The sequence below is a fragment of the Ambystoma mexicanum genome, chromosome 4q (genome assembly GCF_040938575.1).
Source record: "Ambystoma mexicanum isolate Mex_15411 chromosome 4q, UKY_AmexF1_1, whole genome shotgun sequence".
Lineage (NCBI taxonomy): Eukaryota > Metazoa > Chordata > Amphibia > Caudata > Ambystomatidae > Ambystoma > Ambystoma mexicanum.
The window spans coordinates 872,773,863-872,789,365 of record NC_090928.1 but is presented as its reverse complement, the minus strand read 5'-3'; the positions used below and the strand labels follow the sequence as shown (position 1 = coordinate 872,789,365).

General features: G+C 46.3%; 1 protein-coding gene across 1 annotated transcript in view; it reads right to left on the bottom strand.

Annotated features, from left to right (window-relative positions):
- The window catches only part of SRBD1 (S1 RNA binding domain 1), a 1,352,005-nt gene that overhangs the window by 1,071,209 nt on the left and 265,293 nt on the right, over positions 1–15,503 (bottom strand). The window lies entirely within an intron of this gene.

Below are 15,503 nucleotides of genomic sequence, written 5' to 3'. Positions count from 1 at the left end.
TAATTTGAAGATCACATTCTAATAGCGCAGAGCTTCCCTTGGGCGCTTTGAAACACAATTTACTTGCTGTATAAGAGCCCTAGAAATGAACAATAAATAAATAAGCCATGGCAACCAAACCTTTCTAGAACATTAACATGTGTATGCATTACAATAAAAAGATAATGTCATGCTGCTATTGGTCCTCATCTCAGCCAAGGTTAAAAGGCAACAATGCAAGCTCAGAACATTCATGGCTGTGTGCTAGGATACTGTAATGCTTAGATGGCGAAGGCACACTTGATAAGGAAGTTTGTATTACGCCCTGAATTGCTTGACCGCTGCAATTACCGAATCACCTTTCAAAATGATGCTCTGCAAGCAGAAATCGAGGTTTTAAATCACTTAGATTTTACAGGAATTTCAATAATCGAAACTTTGCTGCTGATCATGGTACTGGTCTATCGGTTTCCGAAATGCAAGTAAAGAAAAAGTGCTATGCCCAAATACACCACCTATGCCAATCGTTTTTTTTTCTCATATAGCTGGCTAGTCCTACCTCTATCAGACAAAAACATATGTGCCACATTTAAATCAAGTGGCACATCTGTTCATTGGATTTTACTTCCTGGAAAACCAGGCTATCAGATAATCTTAAACAAGAAAACACATCTGGTGAGGCAGAAAGATCAGGGAATACATCTTTAGCACACTATTTGACAATCAATACCCTGAAAAGTCGGGAAGGTAATTAAAGAAAAGCAAAAACATTTCTATTTGATATACACCGAACAATATTTAAAAAACTGTTGTGAAGAATCTGGGTGTGTCCAAGATGGCAGAGTGAGCAAACTTGCCAGTATTCTCCTGTTCTTGTGCACCTAACACAATGAATGAATAACATGACCCATCAAACTGGTATTTCAGCACTGGAACACAATAAATGGCTGTAGCGAAGAGTTTCCCTGGCCTGCAATCAATACACTTAGGGGGGACAAAGGCAAGCTCATCAGAGTCTGAAGTGCACTTCTAGATGATGGATGCCATCGGTGCTGGATAGCTAGAGGTCTGAAACTAGCAGAGGAAAAGTTGAGGTGAGGTCTGCCCACCTCCTATGGGGTACTAAAGGTATACTAAGAACTGCAACAGCTGAGAGCCGATACAGGGGAAGTGATGGTGCAGGCAAACAAAAACACCAGCAAAGAGACGCTGCATTTCACAGAAGTGGTTGACTGCCAGTTTTAATAGCATCAGGGCGGGGCGAGTGAAGCAGCAGTGATGGTCTCGGCCCCAGAGTGGTACTCTCAAGAGAAGAAGAAGAAACGAGGATCCTAGTATAATGGACGGAAACAGTTCTACGATTAAGAATCTAAAAAACAATCAAGCCAAAGGCTTGCTAGATAAACTGCCTCTTTTTTGTAAACCAATGGAACTGTGGGTTGTGTGATGATTCACAGGATCTTGTCACTTCTCCCCAGAGGGGAGCCCTTCCCTGCGAGGCTAGGGAGGTGAGCCCACTAGCAGCTGGGGAGCAGGTGTAAGTGGATCTAGGTCATCTGGCCTAAGCCCCGCCCACCTGGTGCCTTCCTGGTTGCCACTCTTTTCCCTACTTAAGGAGCCCTCCAGCCTCTGTTCCTTTGCAGCTGGGGAGCAGGTGTAAGTGGATCTAGGTCACCTGGCCTAAGCCCCGCCCACCTGGTGTCTTCTTGGTTGCCATTCTTTATCACCACTTAGCAAGCCCCGCCCACTTGCTGCCTTCCTGCTTGGCGCTCTTTTCCCTACTTAAGGAGACCTCCAGCCTCTTTTCGTTTGCAGCTGGGGAGCAGGTGGAAGTGGATCTAGGTCACCTGGCCTAAGCACCACCCACCTTCTTAGCCCTGCCTCTTCCTTCCTGCATTTAACTCTTAGATCAAGGGCGTCTCTCGCCCAGGCGCCAAAAGCAAAGGGCAGTCAAAGAAAAGGGCAATTCCTGTTTGGATCTGTTCGGACCAGGAGGATCCAGTGTCCGACCCCCTGCTAAGACAGCAGGTAAGCATGCACCAACATGTGTTTACACCCTCTGTCCCCAAAGGCCAGTCCCACCCTCTCTGGTCCCCCGTGTTGTTCCCTTGTGACCCCCCTTCCCGCACATATGAGTCTGTCCTGATACATTCTGGTTTCACCATCACCGTCTTGTGGCCAATGCTGGATTTTACTTTTATGGACTTCATTGATTCACGGTGCATCACCCTTTTTCAATTCTCATGCTGGACTTTCTTTTCATCTTGTGCTCATGGTGGCCCTGAATCATGCTGTTCCCATCTTCATCTTGTTTCCTGGCTTGCAACATTATGCGTTACTACTGACTTCTGCAATTGTATTCACTCTCTACTCTTTCTTCTCCACTCTTTTTGACAGCTTACTCTCTGCTCTCTCCTCGCCTCCCCTCTCCCTTTTCCTATCTCCTCTCGTCCGCCCCTTACTTCTATGCACTTACTCTATCAGAATTGTCCCAGGACCTAGTATGATAGCAACCTCGCCTGTTGCTGCCCCATCCCCTTACTGATCCCCCGCCCCTCCCTCCAGCAGTATCTGAAACGTTATCAGGCCTAGTATGATAGTCGCTTGTTTTGTTCCTCCCCTCCCTTTCTGCACCCCCCTCCCTCACCTTTTGTTTTTCTCGGGCTCTACCAGAAATGTCGTCAGGCCTAGTACGGTAGTCGCCTGTCTGTTTCCATTTCCTTCCCACTCTCCGCCTCCCTTCCTTATCTATGTCTTAGCTCTTGCACTATCTGGAATGTCGTTGGGCAGAGTACGATAGTTAATTTCACATCCTTACTGTTCATGGCTTGTAAGAATGTCATTGTATTTTCCCTTGTTCCCTCCCTTGCCTTGAAGCACTTTAAAACACTGTGTATAGGTGCTATAAAAAAACCTATCATATATCACTACACAATATTCCCCCTAAGGCCGACGGTAATCGGGACCTCACGGGGAGAGGCCCCCCTCTTGGGGATAGGGACTCCGATTCCGTGAAGGAACCTCCCTAACCCCTTATCCTATGAGGCCCTCAGTTCATCAGTACCTCAACCTGAACAACCCACTGTTTGCTTTTGTAACACCTCTTCCTTTCCTCAATTAAAGCCCACAAACCACTGAAAAGAGGAAGAGTGAAGGAAACATGAAGGAGTAATATTAATCAATCCACCATTAGAAACATACATCACTTGGAAGAGTTGGAACCATGGAATAAAGAAGAATACTTAATGACGACTGAAGGACAACAATCCTCAGCTGGGGAGGGCCTTGAAAGATTGTATAAATATTGAGGAAGGACCTGCAGGAAGGGGAAGCCAACACCGACAAGATGTATCCCGGGAAGCCCCAACCTGGGAGAGAGAGACCTGTTGAAGCAAGCTGGTCCTCAGTCGAGAGGAAGGAAAAGCAGTCCAGGAGCCGGCAGCGAGCCAACTCACGTAAAAGGTCTTGCAGATCGAGCTGGTGGCGTGACCTCAAGGTGGTGGACCGTGCGTTCTGCAAATGGCGAAGAGACCGGGGAACAGAAAAGGCAGAAACACAAGTCAAGAATACAACACGAGTCATCTGCCTCGTCTGAGTAATTAGAAAACCACTAAAGCAAGTCAAGAATACTACGGGAGTCATTTCCCTCATGTCAGTAATTGGGAAACTCCTAAAACAAGTCCAGAAGAGTTTGGGAGCCATCTCCCTCATCTAAGTAGCTGGAAAACCAGTAAAGCAAAAAAGCAAATCAAGACTGCGTAGCGAAGTAACTAAAATCAGCCAAGAGGACTACATGACTGGTGGCACTCGTCCCAGTAGCAGGAAAGAATGTAGAATAAATTCAAGAGCATTGGAGGAAGGGACCCTGGTTGCATGTCCCATTAGAACAAAAGACTGTGATTATAAGGAGGAACAGTGGGAAGCAAAGAAAGAGACACTAACCGAAACCCAGTGGGGAAAGGAGCAAGATCCTGACATAGTAAAACACTGGACATTGAGATTGAGACAGGAGAACCAATGGACATTTAAGAGAGGCTGGAAGAGTCCCTTTAAGGAACTACATGGGTTAATTAAGAATATCACAAGGAACTATATGAAGCTACTGAGGCTAAATAAGCCTGTCCAGGAGAAGGGAGTCATTCTCCTGGACCCTTTTTGGTTGCTGTACCTCTTTTTCTTTAGTGGTAGTGTCACCGTAGGTAGTTTATGGACAGAGAACAGACTATTTTGATTTGGACAACATCACTGACAAGCACCATAGTAAGATTTCTGTTAGGCAGGAAGCCCCTCTCCCCCTTTGTATACGGATAGACCGGCTTTTTTTTCTATTATTTCTATTACGTTTTGGTAAATAAAATGTCAACCTTTTCTACGCCTCCATCTTCTGACCTACCCCAGTTGCCAACCCTCAAGAAGAACTGTATAACTCTTTCCAACAGTTTTTGTCAGTTATTAGTCAATTTGAGCAAGAATTCCTATTTCAGGGATTCTAGGGCAACCTTCAGAGGCCCCTTTGCTTTTTACTTTTTCACCCCTGTCTTTTTCAGATCTTTAATTATTTTTGGTGGCCAAAGGGATTTCTCCTGATGTCTCCCTGCCATTACTTCCCTTTTTACCCTACAATAGGTATATGATATTGTGTTACCCCTAAGGTGTTTGTTAAGATGGATTTCTAGAATATGGGCTGGTGTACACATGTTAGGAGGCCAACGTAGTTCTAGTGAACAGGGAACTCAGAGGTTAGTCAAAACCCAATCAAGGTATGTGGTTGAGCAGTGAAGGCTTATTGTCAGGACAGTGAGAGTAGGGTTAGTGGCTCTCACTGAGTCCACACAGTATGGCACCCAATAATTCAATTTAGACATAAGTATGAAACATATATTTATTTTAGGCCTTCTGGATACACTGAAAAATGAATCTAGTATTATTATCTCACAATACTCTATGATACAAATATATACATTCACCATAGGTTCAGTTCAAGAATGCATTAAGGTCACTTATTCAGCAAGCAACTAACCAGATTCAATGCAATAAATGAAGGAATCGGGTCACAAGTTATCTCCCCAACTTAAGCAGTGCAAGCCCTAAGAATAGAGCCTTGTATCCAAAAGTAACAGGAGCTAAAATGTTTATTTATTTTATTTATTGTTTATTTATATGTTTATTTATATAGCGCTTATACACAGGAGAAGTGTTTCTCCCCTGAAGGGAGTCTATGCAGTGTGGTGGGTCAGAAGGAGACAGACTCAGAACTTCCATATTGTACTAATTTTATTTTGAAGAAAAATGAAAAAATGTCCGACTTTCCCTACACTATGGCAACCCCTACCCAACAACACTAACTAGGGTGATCGTCAGTTGTTAATAAATCCAAGTCTGTCCGCTGTCCAAAAACTAATCTGACTTGACCCTATCACTAACAAAACAACTAAAGCACAGTAGAATGACTACTTTCTCCTCTGGGCTGCTTTCTCAGCAGGTTCCGTTAATGCTGTTGTTTTAGATAGTTCTTGGTTATTACTGTTATCAAGTCTTTAAGTTCAATAAGTGGGCTCTTACACCTTTCCTTCTCTCTTTGTTCTTGACCTCTTGAAGTCCTATCGATTTGGTTTTCTCTTCTCAATTGTAGTTCTCTTATTCTTTCCTTATTACACAAACTTGTGAGTCTCATGCGTTTCAGTGTCCACTCTTTATCTTGATTATCACAACCAATATTGTTCCAGTTATAGAGATCAGTCCTCTTAGCTTCTACCACCACTTGTACAGGACTCTCCGTCTTCTTTCTAACTTGTTCCCCACTGGAGCAAGTATGAGTAACCATGTGATGATCCTCACGCTTCTTACGACTTTGCGTGTCACTGGGACGAATATGAGTAAACAAGTGATGATTCAGACTCTTCTTAAGGACTTGTGCCACACTGGAATGAGTATGAGTAACCCACTGATGTTTCTCACTCTTCTTGTCGACTTGTGCTTCACTGGGTCGAATATGAGGAACCCAGTGATGATTCTCACTGTCCTTATGGACCTGTGTTTTACTGGGATGAATACGAGTACTCCCTTCGCTATATTCAGTGTTCTCCATTTGGCTCCGGCTCCCCTTGTTACCTTTGTGATTCAGGGATCACATCAACAGGCCTTCAGCTCTGATACGGCTTGCTTCTCTTCCTTCCAGGACAGCTTCTTGGTTTGTGACTCTCTGCAGGTGGTTTCGGCGTGGTCAGGCAACCACCTCGTACTAAGTCCCTCCCGAGACCTCGTTCCAATTTTTCAGCTTCTCTCAGCCTTGTTCTTCTGGAGTGCAACTCGGGCACTTCTTCACACAAGCTTCCTTCCCGCACTGGAAGCTGTGCTTCCCCGTTTGCTTCAGCTTTGGCCCAAAAGCTGATTTGGAACACTCAGGCTTCTCTCATTCTCTAAGTCTTGTGAAGGTGCAGATCCAGCATTCCAGAGGTGGCACAAGTACAAGCTATGATAAATTAATCTCCAGACAGCGGGTGCCTTCCCAGGCAAACTAATGAATACACAGCAATCGTGAAGGACACAGTAAATCATGGTAATGTCAAAATATAGCCCTAGGAGGGGAGCAACAGCACCCCCATTGACCACAGTGCATGTAGATCAGGAATAAAAGTGTGTGGCAGAAGGAATTAATTTGTAGCAGCAGGCCTGTGCACACGTTTTTTTTCATGTCATGCAGCTTGCATCGTGAGAAGATAACTGGAAGGTTGGGCCCAAAGTTGGCCACATGTATCAACACGAGAAGTACAGAGCGAGCAGGGGGCGAGGGACGAGGGGATCCAATCAGGAGAAGGGGATGGAATGTTCCAAAGGCTGCAACATAGCTTTGCCCTGGCTGATTTCCACACATAATATCATTGGTCGGTTTAAGTAGGATGTGTGAGAAACCTGAAGGTGACCCGCAAGTCCCCGGGAATCTGTCATCCAGGTGCCCAGGCCACAGCCATCACTTTGGATCCAGTTCCTGGGGGTGTACCAGTGCGGGACAGTCGCCTGGATGAGGGTTCTTCAGGGAGTGGAAGTGGGGCACCGGATTGTAAGACACGGTATCCCCCTTCCCTGTAACACCTTTTCCCCATACTACCACGTAGGATACCTAGGAAGTCCTCAACCCAACCTCCCCCCCTCCTTTCCCAACACAAACACTTTCTCACAGACAGTTCACTGTGAGCGACAACGGACTAACACCAGAGCGGTATACCTGACATGTCCTGATACCATGATCAGGCAATGACTGATCAATACACACACATCACACTTCCCCACACAGATAAAAGGCGGAGCACGAAAGCACACTCTGAGTGAGGAAAAGCACACAAGGAAACAGCATTTGTAGGCCTGAGGGAGATCTCCAGTTCCCCGGCACGGATGTCGGCACTCTGTTGCACACCTTGGGGGCGTAACACCAGCCTGTAGAGACCAGATTGAGTGCACTAAACGAGGAGGTTTTGCAGATGCTGAGTTTCCCGAAAGTCTGCCTGATCCTGTGGGCTGACTGACCCGAAGGGGGTGAGGGGTTACCGGTAGTTGAAAGGGTAGACTCGGCAACAAGGGGACTCTGGGGTCCTGGAGCACGTTGAGCCCAGGGTACCGGTAGAAGTTACCGGAAAAAAAGTTCGACCTATACAAAAAGGTCGCAAATGCACGACACCAAAAGGTTCAAATACCAAAAGTTCAAACCTTTGGTGGCATGCATTTAAAAAATAAAAGAAAACACTGCAGAGGCGCCCCCGGCAGCACCCCGCTCACTGTACTATACAGTATGGTGAGTGGGTGTTGCAGGGTACACCCCTGCAGCACACCCGAAACAAAAAAAAAGATCCACCTTGAAATGGAAGCCTTGGACAAAGCCTTCCCATGATTCACAAGACCAAAGTTCACGAACAGTTGTGAAGTCTTCCGAAAATCCTTTGTGCGTGCCACATAGAACTTCAGGGCACGAGCAAAGTCCAACGAGTGCAACGCCCTTTCCGCCGGTGACAAAGGTTTCGGGAAAAAAAACAGGTAACACCAAAGGGTCGTTGAAATGGAATTCAGACAGAACCTTCGGCATGAAAGAGGGGTGCGTACACAGCACCACTCTCGATTCGTGGAAAGTCAGGTAAGATTGCTTGCAGGATAGGGCCTGGATCTCACCTAGCCTTCTGGCAGAGGTGACTGCCACAGGAAAGCCGTCTTCCACAAGAGAAACTTCAGAGGGGCCTGATGCAAAGGCTCATAGGGGGCCGCTATGAGCCTCCTCAGAACAACATTGAGTTCCACCGCCGCGGCAGGAGCCTTCACAAGTGGGAAAGATCTGAAAAATCCTTTGAGAAACTCCTTGACGAGCTGGTGGGACCAAAGTGAAGATCTTCCTTGAGAAATGATGTAGAGTGAGATAGCCGCCAGATGTACCTTGATGGAGGCGTGCGCCAGTCCTGCCGTGGCCAAGGATAGCAACTAAGGAAGGATCTGTGGGGTCGTGACCCTCAGAGGGTTAATCTTCTGTCACCGGCACCACGTAGCAAAATGCTTACACTTATGACAGTAGCACTTGAAGGTTGACGATGCCCTGGCCTTGGCGAGGACCTCCCGGCAGTCCACTGGCACGGCATATCCTCAAACTCTAGGGCTGCAGGAGCCGAGCCCTCAGGTCCAGTGATCCTGGGTCGTGATGAAGGATTGCACCTCCTTCTCTGGTGAGAAGATCCGGAACCACTGGCAGCTTGACCGGAGACAATGCAGACAAGCTCAGAAGGTCCAGGTACCAAATCTCTCTCAGCCACGCCGGGGCGATGAGTATCATCTTGCATTGCCACTATCTGAGTATGTTGATGACTCGTAGCAGGAGAGGAAATGGAGGAAACGCGTACAGAAAGAGCCCTTCCCATGGGAACGAGAACACGCGCCCCCACATCCTCCCCCTCAGACTCCTCAGTTGATAGAATCTGTCGACAAACTTCTGGCACTTGGAGTTCACCGCTGTCGCAAACAAATCGTTCTGGGGTCTGCCCCACTTGATGAATAGGAGGTCCACCTGATCCTGATGAAGCTCCCAATCGTGGAAGGGGCACAGTTCCCTACTGAGAGAGTCTGAATGGTGTTCTTGACTACCGCCAGGTGGAGAGGGACGAGGAACATTCCCTGTCCGACAGCCCAGCACCACTAATCCTGCGCTTACTTGGAAAGTGCTGGGGGGGGGGGTCAAGTGTCCCCCTGCTTCCTGATGTAAAACATGGTGGTGGTGTTGTCCATGAAGATCCTTATCACCTTGCCTTTCATAAATGGGAGGAATGACTTGAGGGCCCAGAACACTGCCTGTAAGTCCAGGATATTGATATGAAGATCCTTCTCCTCTGGCGTGCAGATGTTCAGTGTGCGCTACCCGTCCCTCTAGAGAGGCGTCCATGGTGACCATCTCCTGGTATGGTGGGCCTTGAAATCCTGTGCCTTAGGCGATGTTGGAGCGAACGCCCAACCAAACTATCGCCCGACTGAACTCGTCATTGAGCAAGATCTTGTCCATGAAGCATCCGGACGCCTGTATCCAACAGGTGTCCAGGTATTCCTGAAGAGGTCGCATTTGCAACCTACAAATTCGGACCAGGTAGACGCAGGACGACATCATGCCCAGTAACGACTTGATGGCCCGCACTGTGGCCATCTTTTTTGTCAACAGCCGGTGCAACTTCCCTAGAAAGACTGCTATCCTCTCCGAGGGAGATGCCAGGCAAGACACACTATTGAATCTGGCTCCCAGGAACAGCGCGTTCTGTGATGGTGTTAAGCAGGACTTTGGATAGTTGACTGAGAATCCCAGATCCGTTAGTAGCCAGACGGTCGAGTCTGTGTGTGAATCAGCCAGCCCCCGCAAGCGGGCGCGGATCAGCCAGTCGTCCAGGTACGGGTATACGTGTATGCATGTAGACGTAGATGGGCCGCCACTGGTGCCAGGCATTTCGTGAACACTCTGGGGGCTAACTTCAAGCCGAAAGGTAGGGCATTGAACTGGTAGTGCTGTTCCTGCACCATGAATCGTAGAAAGCTTTGATGTTCCTTGTGATTGGGGACATGGAAGTAGGCATCCTCCAGGTCCAACGATGTCAGGAAGTCTCCTCTTTCCAGTTGGCTGAGCACGTGTTGCAACGTGGCCATCCTGAATTTTTGTGACTTGAGGTATTTGTTCAGATGCCGTAGGTCTAGAATGGGCCTCCAGCCCCCTGTCTTTGTTACTCACCACCATACCGCTTGGGTCACAGGAAGTAGAGCCGTAGGTCGCTCAGGTGGAAGTAGAAAGTAGAACAGGAACCTCCAGAACTCCAACCTCCAGAACTCCACTGGAGCCTAGGTTCAACCTGAACCCAGGCCTCCTCAACTCGAGGGAGGTCTTTCTTATGATACACCCCTCTGCTGGTAAGACATAACAGTCAGAGGAGTTATTCACACCAAAGAGCAGGGAACATGCGCACCACTTACACCAAGCTATAAAGGAACAACAACAGGTTAGTAGGATGATTGAACGGTAACAAGAAAACAGAGTTCCCGAAATTCCCACTCTAGCTTAGTCCGAAGGAGCCGAAAACCCAGAGTATAGACCGAAGAAAGACAGGAAAGGCTCATTACCTTCTACTTCTATCAATGTCTATAGAAGATATCAGGATAATGAGTAAACAAGGCTTACCACAGCAGAGCAATAGGGCAGCAAAGTAAAGTAACTAAAGAGAGGAAACAACAGCGGGGAGAAAACAATAAACAGGAAGTTAGTATAGGGAACTAACCCGGATGGCACGAGGATCGCACTAGAGTCGGGTTGGTGCACTTTATCTGCAGAGCGTTCTATAGTGCGCTTCTGAAGATTGACGCTATGTCCAATCTTTGCCAGAAGAAAAAGAATGTATGAAAGTTGGCTGTGTTCTTGAATCAGCATGGTCAGTGGTTGGTGTGCTTGGTGGTTTGAGCAAGGAGGAGTTTTACTATCAAGGAACTACAATTCCCGATTTTTCTGTAGTTCTTTGTGCTATTAGAGACGTCAGGCGCGTCAGCGCCAGCACGTCAAAGCCAGTTTGCTCCGATTTGTTATGGGCGTACGGCATAGGGAGTAGGGCTACCCTTTGTGCAGCACACTGCGAGTACCCAATATGGGGGTCAAAGAAGCGCTGGAAGCTATTAGGGTCGCATGAGAATAGAAAGACTCACGGGGATATCTTAACACACGATTACAAAAGGTTACACGAGCCACTGAGACGGAAGTGCTTAGCACCGCCCCTTTTCACTCTATATCCTTAGAGAAAGCCTCTAGTGAATATGCTGGGACGTCAGGCAACCCTATTCAACCTAAAACACCCCCAGGCTACCTTGAGAGCACCACTATATTTATACCTGCCTCTGACTCTTGTAAGCCTCAGGCCATACCAGCTTTACAGATAGAGGATGAGAAGACATTACAAATATTGCCCACCATCCTGCCAGTTGCTTCGTCGGATGCACCTAATATAGAAATTAGAGAGGATCCAGCAAGAATCATGCAAGGGAACACCCATATGAGGATGGAGACATATAATGTCCCATTAGCGGTGTATGGGATGTCTATCCCAACCAAGGATGATCAAATTAATATTGATTTAACAAAGACCACAGAGAATTATGAGATTAGTTCGAATTTTAGTACTCCATCATTGTCATGATCACTGCTTCCAAGGAGTCAGGAACAGCCCAACGTCCTTGGAAGCAGGCCCCTAACCGTTATCTTGGGCACCAGCCGGTCCCCACTGGGACCTTTTGGACCTTGTCCTGGCGCCGGTGGCACCAGGCTCATCAAAGCCATCGGTCCCGGCACTGGAAGCGCCGGGCTCATAATATGTATGAAGATGCTTGGGTGGACTTACCTGCAGCAGACCATGCTGCTTACTTACCAGCCACATAGGAATCCTCTGTGAACAGGAACTACTTTCTTACCTGGGTGGGGCAAGCTCCACTCCCTGGATACAACACGGGAACTCTTCTGGAACTGGAACTCTTTTCTTACCTAGGCGGGGCCGTGGAGGAAGACGCCTCATCACTCCAAGGCTATTTAAACCACACCCGATTGAACAAACGTGCTTCGCGTTATTCTGCATCTGCAGCAGAACGCTCACCGAGTCTGTTCCAGCCTTTCTTCCTTCCGATCCTGAACCTGCAAGAACAATACTTACCACTCCTGTATCCAGTATTCAGCTGCACCTGCAAAGACAAGAAACAACAGGTTAGCGCGGCAACCTTTACACGCAGCGCTTTCCTCACCTGATCCATCGGCAGCGAACATTTCTTCACGCTGCACCTCCGCCTGTGAAGACAAAAGCATTGTTATTACTTACCGGCACTCCGCGAAATTCCGGATTTCTTCAACGCTGCAACCAGCATCTGAAAGACAAACGAAGAGACATTAGACAGGTATTTACTCACGTCCATCGCGCTCGCCACAATAGAACGCCTGCAAATACTCCGGCGTTTTCCAGCATCTCTTCAGCACGAACTCACAGCTGCAAGGGAAAAGAGACAGTTAGAGCGCTTGCATTTACTTACGCATTTCCAAGCGCTTCATTCCAAGGCTCTGGCTCCAACTTCGGCTCTCTTCACACCATCTCCTATCTCAAGAGCCCTGCAAGACAAATAGGAAAAAGCATTATACAGAGTCCTGTTCTATATTAACGTGCCCACGCACCTAAAGACTATAAGGACTAAAAAGGTGTCCGGAAACTCACCGCTCGTGCAGTTGACGGTAGCAATCCTCTGATGTCAAGAGACCTATGTTTCACCAGTGAAGGAACTGGCAACGGCACCCTGCACCAGACGCAGATGGAGAGTCCAGCATTCACCTATCTAAGGTGAGCACGTTGACCTGGGGGCTCTACGGAGAAGCTAGGATGAGAGAGAGAGAGGGACATTCAACAACCCAGATCATTAACCCCCATATTCTTTCACCTACAGAAATCTCACTCTTCGAGTTCGACACACAGTGCGAAGAGGTTCGGCCCCAGAAGCAAATCGAGTCCTGCACATCACTTTTCGGGTCGCAGACACCTTCCTGCCAAGACCAGTGCCTCCGTGGGAATCAGGTGAGCGTTACAATCATGTTCTCTTAAATACTTATTACTTAACACTAGGTCACTCCTAAAACATGCCACAGAGGTGGCCTCGATCATAGAGGAATATGATCTTGATATTTGTGCCCCGACAGAAACGTGGAGCCATGAAGAAGCTGACCCCACATTGTCACTTGCCATTCCTGAAGGTTATTATATGATCAGACAAGATAGAAGCCAGAATATGGGGGGAGAGGGGGTAGCTTTCATCATTAAATGTTCTTTGAAAACGTGGGAAACCAAGATCGATTCCATTCCAGGCTCAGAAAATCTACATATTAAAATTGCTATTAGCGCAGAAACTACTCTGAATGTTCTTTTATTCTACAGAGCCCCCTTAGCGGACACCACCTTCCCTACCTCTTTAAACAGTTTACTACTCTCCTTTCTGAAACCTAATACCAAATTGATTCTGTTAGGAGATTTTAACCTTTGGCTGGGCAGTGACTCGGACACAACAGCAAAGACAATGGAGAATACCCTTGACGCCTTAGGCTTTGTTCATCATGTTAGAACTGCTACACACATTAAGGGTCATACTTTAGATTGAACATCTACCCTGAATGTCCCTGTAAATAATGTAGATATACAACCCTGCCCATGGTCGGATCACTTCAGTATTGGTTTCCAATCCGAATTGGAATCTTTTAGGACCAAACCTCCTATTTCCAAATCATTTGTTACGAGCAGAAATCGAAAATATTTCAACAAAGAGGCGTTATATCCTTGGGCTCAATCCCTGAATACCAACGTCGGTAAATTAGGGGATTTAGATGCTATGTCGGATATGTTTGTGAATTCACTGAAAATAGTGACCGACAAGCTGGCTCCTATTAAAAATAAAAGGAAGAGAATTGATTATAACAACAACTGGTTCTCTAAGGAGATATCAGAATTAAAATCTAAGAAAAACAAACTCTATTATGCATGGAGAAATGATAAATCCTCTAGTAATTTAGAACGATATAAAAGTAGCGCTGCACATTTTAAAAAAGAGGTTATAACAGCTAAAAAGGAGGCATTGAATGAGAGGATTACCAATGCCAAATCAGACTGCAAAGAGCTTTTTAAAATATCAAAAGAACTAACACACACGCCAGGACCCACACCAGCCCTGATTATTAAAAACAAGGTTTGGTGTACAGAAATTCAATCTGCTATGTCTAATAAATTAGATAAATTCAAAGAAATTATAGAGATTAAAAAACTCTCTAAGATTGCACACCCCCCAGCGAAAGATAAAGACCAACCTATATTCAGATTTTCACCCATATCTGAAGAGGAACTGGCAAAAACCATTACTCAACTCAAGAGCACAAGTTGTAAAGGCGATGCATGTTCGGCTATTATAATCAAGGAATGCCTACCCACTTTAATACCAGCTCTTACAAAATTCGTTAATGCTTCATTTGAGTCAAAGGTAGTGCCTGCTAATCTGCAAAACGCATGGATTACACCTTTATTAAAAAAGCCCAATTTATGCCCGCTCAACCCCTCCAATTATAGACCTATTACCAACACTGCCTTTCTCCTTAAGAAATTAGATCGGGTGGTGTACAATCACATTTCTTTATTCCTGGAACAGAATCAAATTCTGCATAACTATCAATCAGAGTTCCGTGCCAATCATGGCACGGAAACAGCGCTTCTCGCCCTTAAATCCCATCTCATTAAGGGCATGGATAAAGGTCAGATTGCCCTGTTGATGATCTTAGATCTTTCTGCGGCCTTTGACCTGGTGGACCATTCCATTCTGTCCACCAGGTTGAGAGATAATGCGTCGTTCGCTGAAGAGGCCATTCAATGGAAATCATCCTTCTTAAAGGATAGGCAAATCAGAGTTTCCAGCGAATTAGCAGAAGCTGATCCTATGCCTTTATTGTATGGAGTCCCACAGGGAGCATGTGTGTCTCTGTGTTTATACAACATCTTCATGATCCCCCTTCTTCCAGATGTTGGAAGAAGAAGGGATCGTGTTTGCTAACTACGCGGATGACACACAATACGTCATACCTATTTCAGGAACATATCAAAAAGATGAAGTTTTCATTAACGTAATCTACTCAAAAAATTCAAAACTGGATGGTGTCCAATGGCTTGGCTCTCAACAGTGCTAAAACTGAACTTCTTCTTGTGGGCTCTCCAAGAAAATTGGATAAACTAGGAGCGGAATATAAGAATGTCAACTTGGACAATTGTGTTATTTTTTATTTTTTTTATTTTTTTTAAACTTTCTTTATTTGTCTTGGCAACACACCAGAAACAAACCAGGCGCCACATGGCACCGGCAATGAGTCAATGGAATTAACAACATATATTATTAGCCACACATCATGCATCAATTACGCTATACAGAAGATGAGGCAGCAGGCTAGACATCAACAGCTATATGAGAAAAAG